Here is an 18,621-nt window from a genome sequence, read left to right as displayed (position 1 = left end):
TAGGACTACAGAAACACGCTACTATACTTGGGTAATTTTTAAAGTTTTTATTTGTAGAGACAGGGTCTCACTATGTTGCTGAGGCTGGTCTCAAACTCCTGGCCTCAAGTAATCCTCTTACTTCAGCCTCTCAAAGCACTGGGATTATAGGCATAAGCAATTGTGTCTGGCCCAAAAGGAAAATTTTTTAAAAAATCAAAGTAATGATAGTGTATATACCTTATTAATTCAATGCTCAACAATCATGTTAATTGTGAATATATATATACACACAATTAACTAATATAATATATATATATTAGTAAGTTTTAGTAAGCTGCCACAAGTCATGTCATTAGTAAGTACCAGAGCCCAGGGCTTAAATCTGTCTTGAGACTTTGTACTTTTTCTACCATACAATGCAGTAGCGATACAGATCAAGTGAGACCCCAAACTGGGGCTTAGTCCAGGAGGGTTCTTGGCTTCACTCAGGAGGAATTCAAGAGTGAACTGATGGTGAGAGAAAGCAGGTTTATTGAAGTGTCAGTGTACAGAAGAGTGATTGCTCCTTGCAGAGCAGGGCTAACCCATAGGCTGTGCACCCCGAGTAGTGACATGTGACTGTTGGCTAGCAGGAGTTATACTCACTTTTAATTATATGCAAATTAAGGTACAGATTATTCAGAAAACTCTAGAATAAAGAGGAGGTAACTTCTGGGTGTTGCTGTAGCATTTGAAAACTGTCATGGCACTGGTGGGAGGGTCTTATGCTGATGAACAGCGAGGGCAACTAAAGGTTGCCTTTGGTGCCATTTGCTGCTTCTGGCCAGTTTCTTCATTTTATCCTGTTGGGACCAGGAAATAAGTCCTGCAGTCTCCTATTTCAGTAGGGCAGCACACAAATTTATTTGGGGTATGGTAGTTTTCATATTTTGACTACTAAAAGTATGATTTCCTGCACAAAGCTTTAGTTTACTTGCTTGTTTCTCACTTTCAGTGAATATATTATATTTAATAAGATATTCCGAAGAAATGCTAAGCATAAATTTCAATCATACCTAACTTAGAAAGAACTTAAAATTGGATCATATAAAACTCCCAGCAGTTGCTTCAGTTACTTATAGACTAGAAAAGTTTCCTTTTTCACTATACTTTCCTCCACAATTTGTTTTGAAGGCAGCTAATCAATATTGTTGAAAATACATGACTGTGGGAAGCGAGACTGGATGCAACTGTAATAGTGTCTTTGCTTCCACAGTTGTACATTACTTTGTGCAGAAGCTCAAGACAATGACAATTTTAGCCCCTTCTCTTACTGCTCCAAAGCTGACAAACTGAAAAGAATTTATATGTGAATGTTAATCTTTTTGTCTTTCCTTATATGTGAGCATTTTTGATAGCCAAGTAAACTATGCTATGTACTTGATTTTTCTTTTTTTTTTTTTCTGGAGAATTGGAGATAATCTTCCAGCACTTGAAACATTATGGTATACATCTTCCTGTATCCCTAGCAACAATGTCATAGTAGGTAGAATTTAAAAACTCAGTCCAGAATAAACTTGTCAAAACTATAGAAAGAGGAGAGAAATAAATTCACTCCACTTTCTTACTCCATAATGCTCTTTTTCTTTCTAAGCTACTATAACACACTACCATAAATGGGGTGACTTATAAACCATAGAAATTTATTTCTCACTGTTCTGGAGGCTAAGAAATACAAGATCAAAACACTGGCAGATTTGGTGTCTGGTGAGCACCTGTTCTCTGGTTAAGAGAGAGTGTCTTTTTGCTGTATGTCACATGGCAGAACAGGCGAATAAGTTCCCTTAAGCTTCTTTTATTAGAGCACTAATCTTATTCACAATGACTCTGCCCTAATGACCTAATCACCTCCAAGAGGCTCCACCTTCCAAAACCATCACCTTGGCAGTTAAGATTTCAACATTTAAATTCATGGAAGACACAGACATTTAACCCACAGCAGTTCTAAACCAAGGACTATTGTTAATGAGTTCACTTTGTGAGATCCCAGTGGCTGGGAGGCCAGAGTGATTGGTTTGTTCTTCAGGTTGGTTGTAAGCCCCAGTTTCTTATAGTCACAAATGGTGCCCCTTCCCCTTAACTGAAGTTCTGACAATGAATGTGCTCCTGGTCACAAGCAGAAGCAAGTGAAAGTGTCTGCAAATTCAGGATCTTTACATAAAGACAACCCCCTGTACATGTCCTAATACTATCATCTTAAATATGAAAAAGCAGAGTTTTTATTTACGTATCATATTGGGCTCTACCAGTAAATATACTACTATAATCGTGGTTTGTATTGGGATGCTAAACATTTTAAAATTCTCTTCCAGTTATCTTTTTCTCTTAACTAGTTAAAAAAATTGCTGTTAGGCCAGGCACGGTGGCTCACGCCTGTAATCCCAGCACTTTGGGAGGCCGAGATGGGCGGATCACGAGGTCAGGAGATCGAGACCATCCTGGCTAACACAATTAAACCCCGTCTCTACTAAAAAATGCAAAAAACTAGCCGGGCGCGGTGGCGGGCGCCTGTAGTCCCAGCTACTCGGGAGGCTGAGGCAGGAGAATGGCGTAAACCCGGGAGGCGGAGCTTGCAGTGAGCGGAGATCCGGCCACTGCACTCCAGCCTGGGTGACAGTGCGAGACTCCGACTAAAAAAAAAAAAAAAAAAAAAAAAAATTGGGTTATTTTGCAAAAGTAACAGAAGCTTCATGATGACAACTGCATATATGTGTTTCTTAATATCCTTCCGTACCCCAAGACTCCATTAATACGGTAGTAAAAGAATAAAGAAGGCATAAAGTCATAGTAATACAAAGAATGAGAAGAGAGGCTTGAGTAGATTAGAGATTTTGACAAATTTTTGAAAGGCAGAAAGTGGAGGAAGGGTGTTGATTGGTAGAATCTGGTAAAGAAACCCTTAGGCCAGAATATTTTGTGGAAGCTTTGATGGAGTGGCATGACCAGAGATCCTCCAGTCTGGGATCCAGCAGATAAAAAGACTCAGAGTGAGGAGGTCAAAACCAGGGAGGGAGTGGAGCTTACCGGGAGTCTGACTGCAAAAGAACCATGCCAGTGGCTTTCCTCCCCTCTCTCTGCAGGCAGAGGTGGCAAGGAGTTGGCTGAGCCCCCACTATATCAGGCAAGATACCTGATATCTTTATTTCAAATAAAGTAAAAGAAATACTTGAGAAGGACTACTCTGCTAAAATGAATATTGCGACCCAGAGTAAAGCCCCTTGTTGTGACAAACTCCTGGTAAGCGGGTAGTTCCTCTTTCTCAATTCAAGGCAAGCCTGTTGGTGGAACAGCCTCGCAGTGTAAACAGAGCTCCCAGTCAGTCCTCCCACTTCCTAATTATTAAATATAAAGTACAAACAAGGACCATAACACACATGACAAAAACTAACAACACCAGAAGAAAGTAAACATGAACAGACAGGTCCTTGGGGGAAACAGAAATACTCTGAGAGACAGGAGGACCCGAAACAACCCAAGCCCCTCGTAATGTCCGCAAAGAGATTTGGAATTCTGTTACATCCCTAAAGGAAAAGCTATGTGCTATGAAAAAGAAAAAGAACAAGAAAAAAAAACCTTCCTGGAAACTAAAAATGTGTTGACCAGAATAAAACAAAATTCAACAGAAGAACTGGAACATGAAGCCATAGCAATTTTATGAAGTAGAAGAAAAAGAATAAAAGAGAAGAAAAATATGAGAGAAACACTAAGAGACATAGAGTCTCTTTCTAAGACAGTCTCACATTCGGCTTATAGGCATTCCAGGAAGAGAGAACAGAGAAAATGCAGATGAGGAAAGTACCAAAGAAAATATATAATCGTTTCCCCATTCTGAAGAGATACTCAAATCTTCCATATTTGAAAGGACCAATCAAGTACTGAGTAAGATGAACGAGAAAAGATTCACACCTAAGCGTACCATGGCAAAATGTTGGAACCTAAAGTATAAGTGAAAAAATATATAAAAGCTTCCAAAAGGAAGAATAAAAAGGAACCTAGAGTACTTAAAAAGAAGAAGAATCAGACCCAAATGAGACATGTCTTGAATAATATTGGATTTTAGAAGACAATGACAAAACCTCTGCCCAAAATATTGTAAAAAGATCATTTGAACCCAGATTTATATACAAAGACAAACCAGAATTACAAGACGCCAGAATACATGTTTAGATATGCAGAGCCTCATAATATTAACCCCCCATAGATTATTTCTAAGGAATTCCATGTGAGTGTACCCAAGCAAAATGGAGGTAAAACCAAATAAGAGTAACATACAGGACAACGAAATGGAGGACAACGAAATGGTGGGGCTAGCCTAGCAGCGCAGTACAATAAAACTCATAGGTTTTCAATTTTTCAAAGGTGATCAGTAGAACGAGTAGGATGTTTAGATGATATGAAAGACATTCACTCTCTAGACTCTGTTAGTCTGACCTTCCTTCCCATTCCTTGCCTCACCTTTTTGGGAGGAGTGTCCACTCCTTTCTTCAAGTCTCCCCTGCATTTTGTACATTTTTTTTTTATTGTAAGTCACATCACAGTGTGTTGCCATTAGTTGTTTTCCATTTCCCTGAGCAGGTGATGATGTTAACTTATACATGTATTTGTTTCACAAACATTTGTTGTGTATTTTTGAGCGAAGTTTTTATATTGCTTCTTTAGCATCTTTTCTCATTTTTCTGGCTATAGCAATTCATTTTTGCTGTGGGAACTATTCCTCTCCCATTCTCAGTCTATGTGGTTTAGATGGGACTACCGCTAAGCCTTGGCTTTGAGTGATGGTTTGGCCACGTGGCTCAAAACTCATTCATGAAAGCAATACATCCTATGTCCAGGATGAATGATGCTAGGGGGGAGGATGTGCATACTAGTCATATCAGAGCCAAGGAACATTAGCTCTGAAACTTTTTGCTCTTGGAGTTGCTAACCTAGTAGATGTAAACCTGGATGATGTAAACCAGTGGGTTATCACCGACACCTCATGAAAATGAAGTCAGTACAGAAGAAAGCAAACAGAGAGACAGTGTCCTGACAATGTTAGTTGAAGTTCTGAATCTGGTTGTGCTTGAATATATACCCTCAGATTTTTCCAGTTCTCTAAGTCAATACATTGCCTTATTTTGCTTGTCAGTTTGAATTGCAACCAAATGAGTACTAATACTCTAATACTCCTTTTTTTTTTTTTTTTTTTTTCCTGTACCAGGCACTCTGATAGGCTATAAGTATACAAAGATGCAACCACCCTTGCATCTGAACAACGCATGTCCTTACCCTGGATCCTGTGCTGTAGAGATAGCTGCATATCACAAACACTATAAAGGAAATTCAAGTTTACTGAAGAATACATGGGTGTCTGTCACTCAAGCTCTGATGCTTAGCATTGGCTCAGAATGATTTATAACCCTAAATACCCACTCTCATGACCAAGTCCTTCAGGTCCTGGAGAAATGCATTTTCTATTTCTTGCCTTTATGTCCTTGAAAGAAGAGGTGATTGTGTCCAGCGCCAAGTAGGACTGTGGGCTGTGCCACTGCTAATGCCAGAGAGGAACACGAGTTCAGAGCACAGGGAGGATTCGAACGTCACTCAGTACAAATTAAGCTGTGGATTCCTTTCTTTCAGATAGCATGAATACAATATATTTTTGCATCCCAGTAGTGCTGAGTGTCCCTTTCTTACATTTCTGTGTGTTTGACAATGTTGTTCCAGAGACATTCATCAATTAGCACAATATTTGCAACAGTTGAATATGGTAGTTGAGAAGCATTTTTTAATATTAAATAATTTATATTTATTTCACATTTGCTTATATGTTGATCTAAATGTAGTATGTGTGAAAACTAATACTAATTCTTTACATTGCAAAGAGAAGAATCTTGAACACTAAAATGGAAAATGATTGTTAAAAAATATTAAATGGCATGTAATTAAAATTTTAAAACAGAAATTGAATTTCAGGTTTTAAAAACAATTATGTTTAAAATTCTGATATTTATGAATCAGATTTTATAATTTTGAATACTGTAATAACATTTTTAAAAACAAAATGATTATGATTTTATTTTTACTTTTCTTAAATACATGACATTGTTATAAAAAACATTCTAATTATTCTTTGCATTTACCTTTAAGTTTTATTTCTTTAGATCATTCCTTTTAATATAATACAAATTACTTTAAAATATTGATTACAACAACATAATTAGTGATTTTGCTAAAATAAAAGCAGGAAAAATAAATTTAATGGAATAAATAGACAATAATTTTTGAATTATGTATCTTTATTACTCATCCAAACAGCAGCAGCCCATTGACAGAAAACCTAGACATATGCAAAAAAAAAAAAAATTAAATCCATTCATGTTTGATATCTGCTGTCTTTCAGTCCTATAGAAACCATAGCTTACTGTGTATTTATCAATTTTGTTTGTATGAAAATATATTGGCAAGGTAGAAGGAAAGAGCGTATTTTATTTAAAGATCTGATCACTTAATGTATAATTTTAAAATATTTAGATACATGGTATATGGGCTTCCATTTGGATTCTTGCTTTGGCCCACAAATACTAGGGGTGGGCCTTCCAAGAGACATAGGAATCAAATAAATTCACTTGAACAAAATTCATAACTAAATTTGGTTATGAAAGAAGTATGTGCAAAGTGGTATTATAGTACAAGGAAGGATTCCATCCTCTTCACCTTTGTATATCTAATACAAACAGTCTGTAGATATTTGGGGAATTAAATAAATGAATGCAGGCAGATATGCGATAAATACAATCAATAACAAAGCAACAATCATAATCATGTGTCCTTTAATGACAGGGACATGTTCTGAGACATGCTTTGTGATGTGATTTTTGTCACTGTGTGAACATCATAGAATATACTTACACAAACCTAGATGCTATAGCTTGGTTTTTAATTTTCATAGCTTTAATTTTTATTCCTTTAGATCTATATGAAGTAGAAGACCTAGACTATATAGGATAGCCTATTGGTTTTTGGCCACAAATCTGTACATTATGTTAATATATATTGAATACTGTAGGCAATTTGTAGCACAATGGTAACTATTTGTGTATCTAAACATAGAAAAAGTAATGCATTGTGCTACAATCTTAGAACAGCTATGACATCACTAGGTGATAGGAATTTTTCAGCTCCATTATAATCTTATGAGACCACCACTGTATAAGCAATCCATCATTGACAGAAACATCATTATGTAGTGCATGACTGTATTAGAAACAGATTGTAAAAAGCCATAAAAGAGTAGAGCAACAGATAGTGTCAGGCACTTGTGTTAACATAGTTATTACATTAATAGGGTTGCAAAAAAATCAGTTAATAGGGTTACAACAACAACAAAAAACCCATAGTTATTACAGAAAACACTGAGTTTCTAGGATTTTTTCATTAAAAGCTCCATTGACCTTCAAGGTCATATTAAAATAGCATCAGGAAATTACGAAGAGGAATGCTAGTTAAAATATTTTGTACTCCTATGATGCCACTCTTAAGAAAGTTTTATATCTTAAGGCTGAATATCATTTTTTCACTATAGTCTTTTCAGCAAATTTACTCTGCAGTAAAAATGTGAAGTAGAAACATTACTAGAAATTTTTTCTGAGGAAGCAATAACGGTGCTATAGATCTTTAAAAGAATATTGATTTTTCGTATACTTTCTCATTTTTTCGTGCATAGGACTGGTCTTATCTTTCCTTTGACCTCTACAGGAAAGAAAAACATTTGCAAAATCAGGTATTTCTACCTTTGGACTGACAGAAAGTAAATGTGGAATGAACATGTGAGCAATCGACCCCTCAAAATAACAATGAAGTAATGTTGCCTGAAGTGTACTTTATGTCTTCTCTGTGCGGATTTAATCATTGATATTTCTCCCAATTATCATAGAAGCTAGATTACATTCCTTGAGGAGAAGTATAATTTGGTGATGTGTTTGCATATATGTGTGCACACTTGTGCATGTGTTTTGGGGATAAACCTCAACCCTGGCTACATTTTAAATTCACTTGAGGAGCCTTAAATACCAATGCCATGTCCACTACTAATGACAGAAGCTCCAAAGAAGAGGTTTTATTCAGGCAGCATGCAAAGAGAGCAGATCTTCTCCTAGGACAGTCTTTGCCCCGCTGAACTCCAGAAAATTAGAAAAGAGGTCCTTAACTGCCTGTTCTTAGGGTACAATTTGTTCAACTCTAGACCATTATAGGTCAGAAACCCTATCTTTTTTATCCTTGCATCATCAGCAGCTACCATGGTGCAAAGAACACTTGCTTAATAAAAAGTGAAAAATATATGCATAAATGAATAAAAACTGATGTCAAATGATGTTAATAATTTCACATCAATTTCTGTCACAGTTTCAGCATGAGGTCTTAAAATGTTTAAGGGGACATGGGTATAAATCACTCACATTTGCTGAAGTGAACTACTAGACCACCTACACAGATGTACAAAGAAAGTGTTCTAGAACTCTTATCCCAATGAGCACTTCATGACCACCAAAGTTGAAAAGGTCAAGGAGAGGGTTTCCTTGGAGATAAATGCTGGTATGCTACGAACTCACCTCCACATCCCACCCCCATTCCCACTACAAGAGAGGGAGAGGGCTTCCCTCATTTCAAGCATGATGATAGAGCTTCAAAAAGAAACAGAGAAAACGATGTGTGTCCTGAGGCAAGGAGACCAATAGAAATCTATATTTGAGAAACTTCCAAAGCCAGAAGTAGTGACTAGAAACTGTTTAGCCTTCAGGATGCAGCCAAAGGGCCAAGTTGGAAATGCTCTACATTCCCAAAGTCAGGGCAAAGGATGCAAGAATGTTTTCTGTGGTACAATTGATGCTGCCTTAAGATAATCTGTTATTGTTAGAGGCAATGTTGCCACAACAGAAGGAATCAGGAAAAATATCAGTGGACCCAGAAGTTGAGGAGGGGAGAGTGGCTAGTTTGTAGACAGATAGGTTCCCCCACATTTAGGGAACTTCATATGAGAAATTATTAGTGATGAGGGTTTCACCCAGAAACACCCTCACAGACAGAACCGAAAATAATGTTTAACCAAATATCTGGATACTCCATGGCCCAGTCAAGCTCAAACTTGACTTAATCATCACAATAAGCATCTCTGGTCACATAGTTAGTTGCTATCCCATGGTCATGCACTTAGTTTCTATTAGAGTTCAGTAGTATGCCAGGAGCTTATTTTGGAGTGATAACTAATTCTCTGATGCAGATGGCATGACTTTGCTCAAAAACTCTAGTGGGGCTTTCCAGAGACTCTGCACTGTGTCCTATCAAGGTTACCTGTAGCACCACAGGCTATGCTCAAAAGGCATTTTGAACTTATTTTACAGTATTCTTCGGTTGGGGGGCACCCACTCAAAACTGGCAGCCTTCCAAGTTATCTGACAAATAGGATGGAACAGTATTCCCAAGGGAGGTATGTCCTATACCCAAAATCCAAAGATGCCTACCAAGAACTATGAAAGATACAATGACTTGTCTATCTAGGAAGTGCAAAGTACAGTGATTTGCCTTTTACTTAAGAGGAGATGCCTGGGCATGCCCCATTTTGTTAGATGCTTAGAAACTTCATCAATATGGCAGACTTCTAAAATATTTGTAGGATTTATTTCCTATGGTGTGTCACATGTGTGTCTTACCAAGGAAACCAGTGTACTTGCCATATGCAACTTCTTAGATTTAATTAAGATTATGTCAATGGTATCAGCATGATGTTATGTAGAATGTCAAGCTGATCAAAGAAACTTTAGATTTACTTTGTGACAGAGCAGAAAAGTTAGTATAGACCTGGAGCAAGAGTCTGAATACATACTGCTACTGTTATCCATTCAAGGGGATCCTTCCTCCCATTGTAGACTGAAGATAAGACAGTCATCAGATTAATAGCTGCATGTCAAAATGTTGTGTCAATCTCTTCTAGTAAAGATACTGGGTTCCAGCACAGCAATTGCCATTGAAGCAATTGGTAAGGTTTATAGCAGCTCACAGTTATTGGCTATAATCTATCTTTTTATTGCAAGGACTACACTGATGAATTAAGCAAAGATACACTGGGAACTAACTAACACTTCTGTATCCCTTATGTCTTAGTAGATGTTACTAATCTCTACCACTCTACTCAGAATGTGGCCTTACTCCTGATTTACTACCTTATCTAGGGTTGAGGAAAATTTTAGGAGCTTCTAGGCTTTTCCCATCATCATTGCTCTTCCTCAATAAGTGAATAAATCAATATAAAGGTTCTGCCAGCTGCTAAGTATATATTTCTTGATTATGTACTCAGGGAATGAGGAAATGATGGAGGGTGTTCATGAATCAATTGCAACTATGTGATATAGACTTGGGCCTGGACTGAATCTATCACCTTGCCTTTGTAGACTGTAATATGGAAGAGGAGAGTAGATGGCTTAGAAGTTACAAGGGAAGGTAGGTGCAAATCTATAGAAGGGTATGTATTAACTTGAGAGACAGCTACCTCATGTGAAATTCTGCATGTTTTATAGTCATTGAGCAGCTGCTATCTCTACCTGTGGGAACTGGGCTAGTTCTGAAAGCCCAGAGGGTTCCCAGAGGAGAATTTGGGGCTTCAGTGTTCTCAAGGGCATCCACATGAATATCAACATTTCTGTTGTTAGAAATTCAAGGATTCTACTCCCTGACTTTGGTGTAGTCTAGTTGTGGGGATGGTGAATTGAGCCTTATTTACAATGCTACTGCTCTCATAATCAGATTCTTGTCTTAATTTTCTACCCGAGCTCCCCTCCATCTACAAGAGATGATAGGTTCTTTAAATCCTGCCTTGAAGTTTTTTCAGCTTTCATACCTTTCCCTGAAACAACTTAGCCTGTCATTTTCTTCTTTCAATCCATTAAAGTACTTAAGAAATGAGAGTGCAACTCCATAGTCCTTATAATTAACATTGCCACATTCAGATATCTCTTAAATTCTAGAGAGAATGCATAAGGTAGTGCATCCCCTTTGACTGTATCCCATCCTAACCCACTATCAATGAGAATCTTAATAATTATTATGTTCCAGTGTGCCAGGACCAATCACCATCTCACTTACACCTGGCAGTAGGCTCCTTATTGTCAGTAAGTAATCCAATTACAGAATCCTATCCTGAGAATCTACCCCTTTGAATTACTTTGGCATCAACTGTCTTGGTTTGAATGTCCCCAGAAGCACACTCCAGAATAAGGATTCAAAAGCAAACAGTTTATTTGGAGGTGCAGGAAACACTGGTATAGGAGTGGGGAGTAGGAAGTGATACAGAAAAGAGAAAGCAGCCAAGAAAAGGTACATTTTGCAGACAATTTTCATCATGGAAAACTGAAGCTTAATTTCATGAAAAAGAGGAGAGGAAAAGGGGCAGAGAAATCCAAGAAATGGTATAAAATGCAATTCAGATGTATCCCACTTAAGGAACAAGGGAACTGAGGCATTCATATTTCATTTGTCGTCAGTCATTGCTTCAGGATGTCCACTCGGGCACTTCTGGCCTGGTAGCATACATGGGAAAGGCCTTCTGGGTTTCTAGATAAAGTACTCAAGCATGGAGGCACAGCTATTGAACATCTGAAGTTGATTTAAGCACATTAGGTTAAGAAGTTGGACTTTATTATAAATGTATAGGACCCTGAAACATCTACTACACATGGTGAGGCTGAAAATGAACCCATGAAAGAAACAAGTTTTATGGAAAATAAAATAGGTGTTTTTGATATATTAAGTCTGAGGTACCTCTGGGTTTCCTATAGTTCGGATGTTCATTCTCCCAAACTTCATGTTGAAATTTGATCCCCAATATTGGGTAGGGGCTTAATGGGAGGTATTTGGGTCATAGAAGCAGATTCCTTGTGACTAGATAAATCTGCTCCTTGGGAGGGAGGAAAGCGAGTCATTATTCTATCAGTTCCCACAAAACCTGGTTGTTAAAAAGAGCCTGGCCCCTCCCAACTCTTGCTTTCTCTCTCACCATGTGCTGTCTGTATATGCCAGCTCCTCTTCACCTTCTGCCATGAGTAGAAGCAGCCTGAGGCCCTCGCCAGATGCTAAGTCTTCCAGTCAGCAGAATCATGAGCAAAAAAACCTTTTGTTTCTTTATAAATTACTCACATCAGATATTATTTTATAGCAACACAAATGGTCTAAGACAGTGATATACAAGGGGATACATCTAGAAGCACTTGAGTATTTGCGTTTGGATCTTAAGAGGGCGAGGTAAGCTTTGGAGATAAGTGGAAATTTGTGAGGCATTATAATAATAGATGCCTGAAGCCACATGTATTAGCCTGTTTTTCCATTGCTATAAAGAAATACTGAGGCTTGGTAATTATAAAGAAAAGATTTAATTGGCTCATGGCTCTGCAAGCTGTACAGGAAACAAGGCACTGCCATTTCTTTTGACTTCTGGTGAGTCCTCAGGACCTTTTTACCCATGGTGGAAGATGAAGCAGGAGCCAGTATATCACATGACAAGAGGAGGAGCAAGAGAGAGAAGGAGGAGGTCTCAGACCCTTAAACAACCAAATCGTGTGTGAACTAACTGAGTGAGAACCCACTCATCACCAAGGAGATGGCACTAAGCCATTCATGAGGGATCCGCCCCTATGATCCAATACTTCCCACCAGGCTCCACCTCCAACATTAGGGATTACATTTCAACCTGAGATTTGGAGGGGACACAGATCCAAACCATATGACCACAATAATGGAAAGGATTAATCAATCTAGAATGACAGAAGATGGAATGTTGAGAAATGTCTCTATTTAAAGGAAGATGAAAGAGAAGCCAGCGAAAGGAAGGGAGTTGGAAGAAAGGAAGTTGAAGGAAGGGAAGGAAGGAAGGAAGGAAGGAAGGAAGGAAGGAAGGAAGGAAGGAAGGAAGGAAGGAAAATGCAGGAGAAGAACATATTGGAAATCAGAATAAGTTAAGTGATTTCAGTTCAGCAATGTCATGATTTTTTCGATCAGGGTTGTTTCATTTTTCTGTTTCAGTTCACTAAAATTAGTTGGAATATCAATCTTTATTTCATTTTTACTGCTGTACTTAACTGAACTCCTTAGAATATAATAAAGACTCATAAGTTATTTGGGCTACATGCTTATCATTCTTTATTGTTACTACTTGCCAATCACTTGAAAAGATTTTCCTTGCTTGAGAGGGGAACAGAAGAGACAACAATCAGTCCTTCATATATCCTTACTCCCTTTGCTGTATCACAAGTTCCTTAGTGAAAAGAACTGTTATGTGAGATACCATAATGCTGAATAAGGTTTCTTTAAGTTCACAAAGAATGTTGTTGGAAGAAGCATGGTGAGCAGACAAGGCAAATTCATAGCCATATCCAGAATGAGTGTCTATTTCAGCGACAAGTCACTGCACAGTCCTCGGTGAAAATGATCCAGCATAACCATGTTACACTTCGATTGAAAGAACAGGCAAGACAGAACTTACAGGGTTTTCTGTTTCCCAGAACTTCTTCTGTATGAAGCATCTCTACATGTTCAAGTAAATCCCTAGATTGATACAGTTACATTTAATTGGAATCTCTTTTGTTACCTTCTGGCTTGGCCATAGCCCCCTTTGAAGCATGGATTGGAGTTCCTTGGCATGGAAGACAGTGGAGAAAGGCCCTCCAACCTTGAGAAAGTCTGAAACCTTGGATCTGAGAGAGCCTTACCGAGGTGAAATAATTTCTTCATTTAGCTTAAGAAGCCCTGGCAGTTCCCATTTCCCAGCAGGCAAGAGCAGAGTGATCAATTCTGAACAGCATCTCTACTGAGAGCATTTTAATCAGCCAGAATGAATACGGAGCAGCTGGCTCACCACCAAAAATTCACAGACATGTTTGCACTCGATTGGAAAACAGTAAACATCAGGCATGAGGCCAGATCCATTTGGTATATTAATTTCTTCCTCTAAAATAGATCTTAGAAGCAAATTCTTTTTTTTACTCTCATCCCTCTGTAAGACCACATACATTTTTATCCCTTTCTTCTGGAAATATTTAGATTATCAGGAGAGAACTAGCTCAAACCCGGCTTTTAATTATCAAGATAGTTCTAATATTCTATGGCATTTTTGCATTCAAAACTATAGACCACTTACAGAATAAAGAGAGAGAGAATGGGTGGTAGGAGTCAGCATAGCGGAATCTAGTTTCACCTCTTTACTCATTTCCCTCATTTTAAAGATAATTGGAATCATTCATTTGACTTTGATCATGTGACTAGAATGTAAAGAGATGATAACAGCAAAGCTTATGTATCTAAATATAGGTAGACACTATGGAAGAAATAATTATTTCAGGGATATTACTATTGTTTAAACATTTTCTAAAAAATCCTTCTTTGGAATAACTCTTAAGGCCACTAGAAAACTCAGTCTTCATAGACTTAAGCCACATTTAATAGTAAAATATCTCTCAATTTATTCATCCACTTATATCTAGCTTGACTCTGAATGACTTATGGCAATTTTAGAAATTAAAATCCACCCAAAAGAACATTTTTTCATATATAAGGATTCTCAAAGCAATATGTCTATACAAAATAGTCCAGATATTATTTCCAAGCATATTTTGACCAATTGTAGTATCATTACAATAAGTATTTAGCCATCTCAAGGAACAACTTCAAGAAGGCAGTACTCTTTTGGATATAGAAGTTTTCATATGTTTGTTAAAAATTAGTCATGTTACTTTGTAATATTCATCATTTTATAAATTTAACAAGATGGACAGTAACTTCCTAATTCATCCCCTCCATGTGGGGTCTTTTTCTAAACTATAGAATACTGTGTATTGGTAATGATTAAATTCATTTGTGATGGCTTATTTCTCAGCTGTGTTCTCTTCATATCATCTTCTGGTTTAGTTTCATTCAATTATGTTTATTACTAAAGTGTGCTCCTTGAAACACTAGGTCCTTAAGATCAAGCATAAGTTCTGTAATGAAACACATTTAAGAAATGTAGCCTACTGTACTCCCTCTTGGATTTTCACAATGCATATAAATACACCAGCAGCACTCCAGGGCTCAGTTATAGCTGAACCTACTTCCCTGGGAGCTACATCAAGACTCAGGCTTTTTTCCCACAATCCTCTCCTCTCCAGGTTCTCCCCTTCTCAGTTAATGGCAACATTATCCTTCCAGTTGCTCTAGCTAAAATCCTTGGGGTCATCCTTACCTCCCCCTTTTTCTTACAACTATATCCAATCCCTCAAGAAATCCTGTGGGCTATAACTTAAAGATAAAATTGTGTCACCTCTTTAACGCCTCCACCACAATCACTTTGGTTCAGTTATCACCATCTGTATTAGTTGGTTTTCACACTGCAGATAAGGACATATCTGAGACTGGGTAATTTATAAAGAAAAAGAGGTTTAATGGACTCATAGTTCCACATGGCTTGGAGAGGCCTCACAATCATGGTGGAAGGTGGAAGGGACATCTTACATGGTGGCAGACAAGAAAAAATGAGAACCAAGCAAGAGGCAAAACCCCTTATAAAATCATTAGATCTCATGAGACGTATTCACCACCATGGGAATAGTATGGGGGAACTGCCCCCCATGATCCAATTATCTCCCACCAGGTCCCTCCCACATCATGTGGGAAATATAGGAGCTACAACTGAAGGTAAGATTTGGGTGGGGACACAGCCAAACCGTAGCACCATCTATCTTTTAAATTACTATACCAGTCTCCAACTGGTTTCTCTAGTTTTGCCCCTACTCTCCTTTAGTCTACTGTTAAAGCTTGAGTATGTCACTCCTCTGCCCAAGCCCCACCAGTAGGTTCCTAAGTCAGTGTACTAGTTCATTATTGCATGGCTATAAAGAAGTATCTGAGACCGGGTAATTTATAAAGAAAAGAGGTGTAATTGGCTCACAGTTCTGTAGGCTGTACAGGAAGCATGGCACTGGCATCTGCTTGGCTTCTGGGGAGGCCTCATGGAGCTTTTATTAATGGCAGAAAGTGAAGCAGGAGTAGGTATATCACATGACTAAAGCAGGAGCAAGAGCTTAACTTATTTCACGAAAAAGAGGAGAGGAAAAGGGGCAGAGAAATCTGAGAAATGGTATAAAACGCAACCATTTCTGGTTGCCAGAAGGAGAGGGAGAGGAGGTACCACACACTCTACAGGATCAGTTCTCAGGAGAACTCACTCACTATGGTGAGGATGGCACCAACCCATGAGGGATCCACCCCCATGACCAAAACACCTCCCCCCAGGCTCCACCTCCAACACTGGGGATTACAATGCAACATGAGATTTGGGCAGGGACAAATATCCAAGCTATATCAGTCATCACAAAAGCCAAAGTCCTAATCAAAGCCTTCAAAGTCATATGTGATCTGTTTTTCAGCTCTCAGACCCTGCCTCTTTTCTGTATACCATTGTTCTTATCTCCTTTCCTATCTCCCCACTGCCTGTCCCAAGATTAATCCACTCTAATTATACCAGCTTTCTTGCTATTCCTGAAACATACCACGCATACTCTTGTTTCAGGGCTTTTATATTTACTCTTTACTTAAACATCCCTTCTCCAGATATTTGCATGACTCACTCCCCTACTTCCTCGAGGTTTCTACACAAATGTCACCTTATCAAACAAGCCCTCCCTGACCACCACCCTATGCAATCACTCCTTCCACTTCCCTATCCAGGACCTTCACTCTATATCCTTATCCTGCTTTGTTTCTCCTCATGGCACTATCGCCACCCAACACATCATATATTTACCTACTCATTTCTTGTCTCTCTCCTGCTATAATGTAAACTCTATGAAAGCAGAGTGTATTATTGCCTTCACCTGACTTTCCAGCATCAGAATGGTGGCTAGCATAGGGAGTACTCAATAAATATTTGTTGGATCAATAAATGTATGTGCATTTCTGAGAAACCATGCAGTAAAGAAAGTTGTTTAAATATCATTCCCAAATATGTGTATCTACAAAACCACATTTTAAAACATAGTACTGAGTAACATCTCACTGAATACATTTTGGAATTCCATGGATATAAGGTGCAGTCCTAACTTACATGTGCTTCCAGGCTAATTGGGGACAAACATAGACAAATAATTCAATGTAACTTGATACGTGATAAAAAATAGATGTATAGAGGGATGCTATAACAGGACAGGATAACGCTACTTTGTCTAAACAGGGGCCTCTGGGAAGGCTGCTTCCAGAAGGAAATTCCTGATTGCGCTACTACAAAATATGCTTTTGTAACTTTGACCATTATATAGATCTGCCAATCATTTTAATAGCATTCACTGATATTTTATGGAGTAGAATAAGACTTCCTACTCTTGATTTTAAAAAATTGGAAAACAGAAAAATCATAATTTGGGAGCCCTTTTGATAAAAGCAAGATCAAGGAGAAAGACCAATGTTATTTAGTTCAATAATGCCCAGGGTGATTATTTTGTAAGAAGAAGTTCAAAGAAATGTTAATAAGGGGTTATACATTAATAAGGGGTTATATTTGAGACATGATGTTTTTGTCACCAGGAAAAATTTACATACGCTGTAATGAGGTACACTCTGCCCTTGGGTAACTCAAGAAGAAATGAGCTGTGGCTGCCACTGGTGAAACTAGGATACCCCTCATCTTCCTTTCACTCTGCATAATGGAGCACATGTCCTTGTCTGCCCCTCCCACACTCATATCCAGCAAAGCCTGGGTAGAAGAAATCTCTCAGCATCCAGAGTCTGAGGGACCAGAATTTTCAAGACAAAAGAAGAGTCTTAGGTCTACGATGTCTTCCTAATACGGAAAGGGATGGAGTTTTCCAAGGGAGGGGATAGAGAAAACAGATAGTAGGGAGTATGTGCTGAATGAAGGCTGCAGGAAGAGAAAGAAAAAATAAAATAAAAAGGAATATGAAGGGAGTGATCATTGAACAACCTCCAAAGACATAATTTGGAGGCTTCTCTTTTTCTTACACCATTCCCACAGGGAATTGGGGATTCCAATCCATAAGTTAATTGAATCAGGACACAACTCCCGATCTTCATCCTCTATACTGATTACAATATTCTAATAGACATTTATCTTTATTCCCACCAGCACCTCCAAACTCTTCTCATTTTAGAAATGAAAGTTTCAATTGTATGAAACTTTGTGAAAGTGCAATTAAAGAAACCAAGAGCAACCCAAGACCACTTCTCCCTACTTTCAGAAGTGAAGGCATGGTCACTGGCCAGACTCAGCCAATCAGACTCTCACACTTGGATCTTTCAGTTTTTAGCAACAAATGCAAAAATAAAAGAAGAGTAATAAACACTGTTCTAAATTGTATTTTTATTTGGCATATAGTAAATTTCATTCATTTTATAGTACGGTTTCTGTAATTCTCATGAAGGGATAGAGTCATGTACCTATGAGCACAAATATGATAGAACAGTACCTTTGACCCCCAAAATTCTTTTGTGTTGTACCTTTGTAGTCAAACCCTACCCTCTGCAGCCACTGATGTGTTCTCTGTCCTTACAGTTTTGTTTTTCCAGAATGTTATACAAATGAAATCA

At 38.1% G+C, this 18,621-nt stretch overlaps 1 pseudogene across 1 annotated transcript in view; it reads left to right on the top strand.

Moving 5' to 3' along the window:
• Positions 1-18,621, top strand: part of LOC110743597 — a 95,995-nt pseudogene that overhangs the window by 50,560 nt on the left and 26,814 nt on the right. The gene's annotated exons all lie outside the window — the stretch shown is intronic.

Source organism: Papio anubis, chromosome 5 (genome assembly GCF_008728515.1).
Source record: "Papio anubis isolate 15944 chromosome 5, Panubis1.0, whole genome shotgun sequence".
Taxonomy (NCBI): domain Eukaryota; kingdom Metazoa; phylum Chordata; class Mammalia; order Primates; family Cercopithecidae; genus Papio; species Papio anubis.
Note: the sequence above shows the minus strand (reverse complement) of the source record. Positions and strands in the feature narration are given on the sequence as shown.